The sequence below is a fragment of the Anser cygnoides genome, unplaced genomic scaffold (assembly GCF_040182565.1).
Source record: "Anser cygnoides isolate HZ-2024a breed goose unplaced genomic scaffold, Taihu_goose_T2T_genome scaffold_49_1, whole genome shotgun sequence".
Classification (NCBI taxonomy): Eukaryota; Metazoa; Chordata; class Aves; order Anseriformes; family Anatidae; genus Anser; species Anser cygnoides.
Window position 1 is genome coordinate 439,188 of NW_027103072.1, and position 9,531 is coordinate 448,718.

The following is a 9,531-nucleotide window of genomic DNA, read 5'->3' on the forward strand; positions in this document are numbered from 1 at the left end:
CACTCTCTGGACTCACTGCACTGCATCCCCAGTGCTGACCGTGCACTCTTTCGAGTCACTGCAGTGCATCCCCAGTGGTGCCAGTGCACTCTCTGGACTCACTGCACTGCATCCCCAGTGGTGCCAGTGCACTCTCTGGACTCACTGCACTGCATCCCTAATGGTGCCAGTGCACTCTCTGGACTCACTGCAGTGCCTCCCCAGTGCTGACAGTGCACTCTCTGGACTCACTGCACTGCATCCCCAGTGGTGCCAGTGCACTCTCTGCACTCACTGCACTGCATCCCCGGTGTTCCCAGAGCACTCTCTGGACTCACCGATGTGCATCCCCAGTGGTGCCAGTGCACTCTCTGGACTCACTGCTGTGCAGCCCCTGAGGTGCCAGTGTACTCTCTGGACTCACTGCATTGGATCCCCAGTGGTGCCAGTGCACTCTCTGGAATCACTGCAGTGCATCCCCTGTAGTGCCAGTGCACTCTCTGGACTCACTGCACTGCATCCCCAGTGGTGCCTGTGCACTCTCCTGAGTCACTGCACTGCAACCCCAGTGGAGCCAGTGCACTCTATGGACTAACTGCACTGCATACCCAGTGGTGCCAGTGCACACTCTGGAATCACTGCACTGCATCCCCAGTGGTGCCAGTGCACTCTCAGCACTCACTGCACTGCATCCCCAGTGCTGACAGTGCACTCTCTGGACTCACTGCACTGCATCCCCAGTGCTTACAGTGCACTCTCTGGACTCACTGCACTGCATCCCCAGTGGTGCCAGTGCAATCTCTGGACTCACTGCACTGCATCCCCAGTGGTGCCAGTGCAATCTCTGGACTCACTGTAGTGCATCCCCAGTGGTGCCAGTGCACTCTCTGGACTCACTGCACTTCATCCCCAGTGGTGCCAGTGCACTCTCTGGACTCACTGCAGTGCATCCCTTGTGGTGCATTTGCACTCTCTGGACTCACTGCACTGCATCCCCAGTGGTGCCAGTGTAGTCTCTGGACTCACAGCAGTGCATCCCCAGTGGTGCCAGTGCAACTACTGGACTCACTGCAGTGTAGCTCAGTGGTGCCAGAGCACTCTCTGGACTCACTGCACTGCATCCCCAGTGGTGCCAGTGCACTCTCTGGACTCACTGCACTGCATCCCCAGTGGTTCCAGTGCGCTGTCTGGACTCACTGCAATGTATCGCCATTGGAGCCGGTGCACTCTCTGGACACACTAAACTGCATCCCCAGTGGTGGCAGAGAACACTCTGTTCTCACTGCAGTGCATCCCCAGTGGTGCCAGTGCACTGTCTGGACTCACTGCATCCCCAGTGGTGCCAGGGCACTCTCTGGACTCACAGCACTGCATCCCCATTGGAGCCAGTGCACTCTCTGGACTCACTGCAGTGCATCCGCAGTGGTGCCAGTGCACTCTTTCGAGTCACTGCAGTGCATCCCCAGTTTTGCCAGTGCACTCTCTGGAATCACTGCACTGCATACCCAGTGGTGCCACTGCACTCTCTGGACTCACTGCACTGCATCCCCAGTGGTGCCAGTGATCTCTCTGGACTCACTGCACTGCATCACCATTGGTGCCAGTGCACTCTCCGGACTCACTGCAGTGCATCCGCAGTGGTGCCAGTGCACTCTTTTGAGTCACTGCAGTGCATCCCCAGTGGTGCCAGTGCACTCTCTGGACTCAATGCAGTGCATCCCCAGTGGTGCCAGTGCACTCTCTGCACTCACTGCACTGCATCCCCAGTGCTGACAGTGCACTCTCTGGACTCACTGCACTGCATCCCCAGTGCTGACAGTGCACTCTCTGGACTCACTGTAGTGCATCCCCAGTGCTGCCAGTGCACTCTCTGGACTCACTGCAGTGCATCCCCAGTGGTGCCAGTGCACTCTCTGGACTCACTGCAGTGCATCCCCAGTGGTGCCAGTGCACTCTCTGGACTCACTGCACTGCATTCCCAGAGGTGCCAGTGCACTCTCTGGACTCACTGCACTTCATCCCCAGTGGTGCCAGAGCACTCTCTGGACTCACTGCATTGCATCCCCAGTGGTGCCACTGCACTCTCTGGACTCACTGCACTGCATCCCCAGTGGTGCCACTGTACTCTCTGGACTCACTGCACTGCATCACCATTGGTGCCAGTGCACTCTCTGGACTCACTGCACTGCATCCCCAGTGGTGCCAGTGCACTCTCTGCACTCACTGCACTGCATCCCCAGTGTTCCCCGAGCACTCTCTGGACTCACTGCAGTGCATCCCCAGTGGTGCCAGTGCACTCTCTGGACTCACTGCACTGCATCCCCAGTGGTGCCACTGCACTCTCTGGACTCACTGCACTGCATCACCATTGGTGCCAGGGCACTCTTTGGACTCACTGCAGTGCATCCCCAGTGGTGCCAGTGCACTCTCTGGACTCACTGCACTGCATCCCCAGTGGTGCCACTGCACTCTCTGGACTCACTGCACTGCATCACCATTGGTGCCAGGGCACTCTTTGGACTCACTGCAGTGCATCCGCAGTGGTGCCAGTGCACTCTTTCGATTCACTGCACTGCATCCCCATTAGTTCCAGTGCATTCTCTGGACTCATTGCAGTGCATCCCCAGTGGTGCCAGTGCACTCTCTGGACTCACTGCACTGCATCCCCAGTGGTGCCAGTGCACTCTCTGGACTCACTGCACTGCATCCCCAGTGCTGACAGTGCACTCTCTGGACTCACTGCACTGCATCCCCAGTGCTGACAGTGCACTCTCTGGACTCACTGCACTGCATCCCCAGTGGAGCCAGTGCACTCTCTGGACTCACTGCATTGCATCCCCAGTGGTGCCAGTGCACTCTCTGGACTCACTGCACTGCATCCCCAGTGGTGCCACTGCACTCTCTGGACTCACTGCACTGCATCACCATTGGTGCCAGTGCACTCTCCGGACTCACAGCAGTGCATCCGCAGTGGTGCCAGTGCACTCTTTTGAGTCACTGCAGTGCATCCCCAGTGGTGCCAGTGCACTCTCTGGACTCACTGCAGTGCATCCCCAGTGGTGCCAGTGCACTCTCTGCACTCACTGCACTGCATCCCCAGTGCTGACAGTGCACTCTCTGGACTCACTGCACTGCATCCCCAGTGCTGACAGTGCACTCTCTGGACTCACTGCACTGCATCCCCAGTGCTGCCAGTGCACTCTCTGGACTCACTGCACTGCATCCCCAGTGGTGCCAGTGCACTCTCTGGACTCACTGCAGTGCATCCCCAGTGGTGCCAGTGCACTCTCTGGACTCACTGCACTGCATCCCCGGAGGTGCCAGTGCACTCTCTGGACTCACTGCACTTCATCTCCAGTGGTGCCAGTGCACTCTCTGGACTCACTGCATTGCATCCCCAGTGGTGCCAGTGCACTCTCTGGACTCACTGCACTGCATCGCCAGTGGTGCCACTGCACTCTCTGGACTCACTGCACTGCATCACCATTGGTGCCAGGGCACTCTCCGGACTCACTGCAGTGCATCCGCAGTGGTGCCAGTGCACTCTTCCGAGTCACTGCAGTGCATCCCCAGTGGTGCCAGTGCACTCTCTGCACTCACTGCACTGCATCCACAGTGTTCCCCGAGCACTCTCTGGACTCACTGCAGTGCATCCCCAGTGGTGCCAGTGCACTCTCTGGACTCATTGCAGTGCATCCCCAGTGGTGCCACTGCACTCTCTGGACTCACTGCACTGCATCCCCAGTGGTGCCAGTGCACTCTCTGGACTCACTGCACTGCATCCCCAGTGCTGACAGTGCACTCTCTGGACTCAATGCACTGCATCCCCAGTGCTGACAGTGCACTCTTTCGAGTCACTGAAGTGCATCCCCAGTGGTGCCAGTGCACTCTCTGGACTCACTGCACTGCATTCCCAGTGGTGCCAGTGCACTCTTTGGACTCACTGCACTGCATCCCCAGTGGTGCCAGTGCACTCTCTGGACCCACTGCAGTGCATCCCCACTGGTGCCAGTGCACTCTCTGGACTCACTGCACTGCATCCCCAATGGTGCCAGTGCACTCTCTGTAGTCACTGCACTGCGTCCCCAGTGGTGCCAGTGCACTCTCTGGACTCACTGCAGTGTATCCCCTGTGGTGCCAGTGCACTCTGTGGACTCACTGCACTGCATCCCAGTGGTGCCAGTGCACTCTCTGGACTCACTGCACTGCATCCCCAAGGTGCCAGTGCACTCTCTGGACTCAACTGCACTGCATCCCCATTGCTGCCAGTGCACTCTCTGGACTCACTGCAGTGCATCCCCAGTGGTGCCAGTGCACTCTCTGGACTCACTGCAGTGCATCCCCAGTGGTGCCAGTGCACTCTCTGGACTCACTGCACTTCATCCCCAGTGGTGCCAGTGCACTCTCTGGACTCACTGCACTGCATCCCCAGTGGTGTCACTGCACTCTCTGGACTCACTGCACTGCATCACCATTGGTGCCAGGGCACTCTCCGGACTCACTGCAGTGCATCCGCAGTGGTGCCAGTGCACTCTTTCGAGTCACTGCAGTGCATCCCCAGTGGTGCCAGTGCACTCTCTGGACTCACTGCACTGCATCCCCAGTGGTGCCAGTGCACTCTCTGGAATCACTGCACTGCATCCCCAGTGGTGCCACTGCACTCTCTGGACTCACTGCACTGCATCCCCTGTGGAGCCAGTGCACTCTCTGGACTCACTGCATTGCATCCCCAGTGGTGCCAGTGCACTCTCTGGACTCACTGCACTGCATCCCCAGTGGTGTCACTGCACTCTCTGGACTCACTGCACTGCATCACCATTGGTGCCAGTGCACTCTCCGGACTCACTGCAGTGCATCCGCAGTGGTGCCAGTGCACTCTTTTGAGTCACTGCAGTGCATCCCCAGTGGTGCCAGTGCACTCTCTGGACTCACTGCACTGCATCCCCAGAGGTGCCAGTGCACTCTCTGGACTCACTGCACTTCATCCCCAGTGGTGCCAGTGCACTCTCTGGACTCACTGCATTGCATCCCCAGTGGTGCCACTGCACTCTCTGGACTCACTGCACTGCATCCCCAGTGGTGCCAGTGCACTCTCTGGACTCACTGCACTGCATCACCATTGGTGCCAGGGCACTCTCCGGACTCACTGCAGTGCATCCGCAGTGGTGCCAGTGCACTCTTTCGAGTCACTGCAGTGCATCCCCAGTGGTGCCAGTGCACTCTCTGGACTCACTGCACTGCATCCCCAGTGGTGCCAGTGCACTCTCTGCACTCACTGCACTGCATCCCCAGTGTTCCCCGAGCACTCTCTGGACTCACTGCACTGCATCCCCAGTGGTGCCAGTGCACTCTCTGGACTCACTGCAGTGCATCCCCAGTGGTGCCACTGCACTCTCTGGACTCACTGCACTGCATCCCCAGTGGTGCCAGTGCACTCTCTGCACTCACTGCACTGCATCCCCGGTGTTCCCAGAGCACTCTCTGGACTCACCGATGTGCATCCCCAGTGGTGCCAGTGCACTCTCTGGACTCACTGCACTGCATCCCCAGTGGTGCCAGTGCACTCTCTGGACTCACTGCAGTGCAGCCCCTGAGGTGCCAGTGTACTCTCTGGACTCACTGCACTGCATCCCCAGTGGTGCCAGTGCACTCTCTGGAATCACTGCAGTGCATCCCCAGTAGTGCCAGTGCACTCTCTGGACTCACTGCACTGCATCCCCAGTGGTGCCTGTGCACTCTCTTGAGTCACTGCACTGCAACCCCAGTGGAGCCAGTGCACTCTATGGACTAACTGCACTGCATACCCAGTGGTGCCAGTGCACACTCTGGAATCACTGCACTGCATCCCCAGTGGTGCCAGTGCACTCTCTGCACTCACTGCACTGCATCCCCAGTGCTGACAGTGCACTCTCTGGACTCACTGCACTGCATCACCAGTGCTTACAGTGCACTCTCTGGACTCACTGCACTGCATCCCCAGTGGTGCCAGTGCACTCTCTGGTCTCACTGCACTGCATCCCCAGTGGTGCCAGTGCACTCTCTGGACTCACTGTAGTGCATCCCCAGTGGTGCCAGTGCACTCTCTGGACTCACTGCAGTGCATCCCTTGTGGTGCCTTTGCACTCTCAGGACTCACTGCACTGCATCCCCAGTGGTGCCAGTGTAGTCTCTGGACTCTCAGCAGTGCATCCCCAGTGGTGCCAGTGCAACTACTGGACTCACTGCAGTGTAGCTCAGTGGTGCCAGAGCACTCTCTGGACTCACTGCACTGCATCCCCAGTGGTGCCAGTGCACTCTCTGGACTCACTGCACTGCATCCCCAGTGGTGCCAGTGCACTGTCTGGACTCACTGCAATGTATCGCCATTGGAGCCGGTGCACTCTCTGGACACACTGCACTGCATCCCCAGTGGTGCCAGTGCACTCTCTGGACTCACTGCAGTGCATCCCCAGTGGTGCCAGTGCACTCTTTCGATTCACTGCACTGCATCCCCATTAGTTCCAGTGCATTCTCTGGACTCATTGCAGTGCATTCCCATTGGTGCCAGTGCACTCTCTGGTCTCACTGCACTGCATCACCAGTGGTGCCAGTGCACTCTCTGGACGCACTGCACTGCATCCCCAGTGCTGACAGTGCACTCTCTGGACTCACTGCACTGCATCCCCACTGCTGACAGTGCACTCTCTGGACTCACTGCAGTGCATCCCCAGTGGTGCCAGTGCACTCTCTGGACTCACTGCACTGCATCCCCAGTGGTGCCAGTGCACTCTCTGCACTCACTGCACTGCATCCCTAATGGTGCCAGTGCACTCTCTGGACTCACTGCAGTGCATCCCCAGTGGTGCCAGTGCACTCTCTGCACTCACTGCACTGCATCCCCGGTGTTCCCAGAGCACTCTCTGGACTCACCGATTGCATCCCCAGTGGTGCCAGTGCACTCTCTGGACTCACTGCACTGCATCCCCAGTGGTGCCAGTGCACTCTCTGGACTCACTGCAGTGCAGCCCCTGAGGTGCCAGTGTACTCTCTGGACTCACTGCACTGCATCCCCAGTGGTGCCAGTGCACTCTCTGGAATCACTGCAGTGCATCCCCAGTAGTGCCAGTGCACTCTCTGGACTCACTGCACTGCATCCCCAGTGGTGCCTGTGCACTCTCTTGAGTCACTGCACTGCAACCCCAGTGGAGCCAGTGCACTCTATGGACTAACTGCACTGCATACCCAGTGGTGCCAGTGCACTCTCTGGAATCACTGCACTGCATCCCCAGTGGTGCCAGTGCACTCTCTGGACTCACTGCACTGCATCCCCAGTGGTGCCAGTGCACTCTCTGGATCACTGCACTGCATCACCATTGGTGCCAGGGCACTCTCCGGACTCACTGCAGTGCATCCCCAGTGGTGCCAGTGCACTCTTTCGAGTCACTGCACTGCATCCCCAGTGGTGCCAGTGCATTCTCTGGACTCACTGCAGTGCATCCCCATTGGTGCCAGTGCACTCTCTGGAGTCACTGCAGTGCATCCCCAGTGGTGCCAGTACACTCTCTGGACTCACTGCACTGCATCACCAGTGCTGACAGTGCACTCTCTGGACTCACTGCACTGCATCCCCAGTGGTGCCAGTGTACTCTCTGGACTCAGTGCATTGCCTCCCCAGTGGTGCCACTGCACTCTCTGTACTCACTGCACTGCATCCCCAGTGGTGCCAGTGCACTCTCTGGACTCACTGCAGTGCATCCCCTTTTGTGCCAGTGCACTCTCTGGACTCACTGCACTGCATCCCCAGTGGTGCCAGTGCACTCTCTAGAGTCACTGCACTGCATCCCCAGTGGTGCCAGTGCACTCTCTGGACTCACTGCAGTGCATCCCCAGTGGTGCCAGTGCACTCTCTGGAGTCACTGCAGTGCATCCCCAGTGGTTCCATTGCACTCTCTGGACTCACTGCATTGGATCCCCAGTGGTGTCAGTGCACTCTCTGGACTCAGTGCAGTGCATCCCCAGTGGTGTCAGTGCACTCTCTGGACTCAGTGCAGTGCATCCCCAGAGGTGCCAGTGCACTCTCTGGACTCACTGCACTGCATCACCAGTGGTGCCAGTGCACTCTCTGGACTCACTGCACTGCTTCCCCACTGGTGCCAGTGCACTCTCTGGACTCACTGCACTGCATCCCCAGTGGTGCCAGTGCACTCTCTGGACTCACTGCACTGCATCCCCAGTGGTGCCAGTGCACTCTCTGGACTCACTGCAGTGCATCCCCATTGGTGCCAGTGTACTCTCTGGAATCACTGCACTGCATCCCCAGTGGTGCCAGTGCACTCTCTGGACCCACTGCAGTGCATCCCCACTGGTGCCAGTGCACTCTCTGGACTGTGTGCACTGCATCCCCAATGGTACCTGTGCACTCTATGTAGTCACTGCACTGCGTCCCCAGTGGTGCCAGTGCACTCTCTGGACTCACTGCAGTGTATCCCAATGGTGCCTCTGCACTCTCTGGAGTCACTGCACTGCATCCCCAGTGGTGCCAGTGCACTCTCTGTACTCACTGCAGTTCATTCCCAGTGGTGTCAGTGCACTCTCTGGACTCACTGCAGTGAATCTCCCGTGGTGCCAGTGCACTCTCTGGACTCACTGCACTGCATCCCCAGTGGTGCCAGTTCACTCTCTGGACTCACTGCACTGCATCCCCAGTGGTGCCTGTGAAGTCTCTGGACTCACTGCAGTGCAACCCCAGTTGTGCCAGTGTAGTCTCTGTAGTCAAGGCACAGTAACCCCAGTGGTGCCAGTGCAATCTAAGGACTCACAGCAGTGCAGCTAAAATTGGTGCCAGTGCACTCTCTGGACTCACTGCACTGCATCCCCAGTGGTGCCAGTGCACTCTCTGGACTCACTGCACTGCATCCCCAGTGGTGCCAGTGCCCTCTGTGGACTCACTGCACTGCATCACCATTGGTGCCAGGGCACTCTCCGGACTCACTGCAGTGCATCCGCAGTGGTGCCAGTGCACTCTTTCGAGTCACTGCAGTGCATCCCCACTGGTGCCAGTGCACTCTCTGGACTCACTGCACTGCATCCCCAGTGGTGCCAGTGCACTCTCTGCACTCACTGCACTGCATCCCCAGTGTTCCCCGAGCACTCTCTGGACTCACTGCAGTGCATCCCCATTGGTGCCAGTGCACTCTCTGGACTCACTGCACTGCATCCCCAGTGGTGCCAGTGCCCTCTGTGGACTCACTGCACTGCATCACCATTGGTGCCAGGGCACTCTCCGGACTCACTGCAGTGCATCCGCAGTGGTGCCAGTGCACTCTTTCGATTCACTGCACTGCATCCCCATTAGTTCCAGTGCATTCTCTGGACTCATTGCAGTGCATCCCCAGTGGTGCCAGTGCACTCTCTGGACTCACTGCACTGCATCCCCAGTGGTGCCAGTGCACTCTCTGGACTCACTGCACTGCATCCCCAGTGCTGACAGTGCACTCTCTGGACTCACTGCACTGCATCCCCAGTGCTGACAGTGCACTCTTTCGAGTCACTGCAGTGCATCCCCAGTGGTGC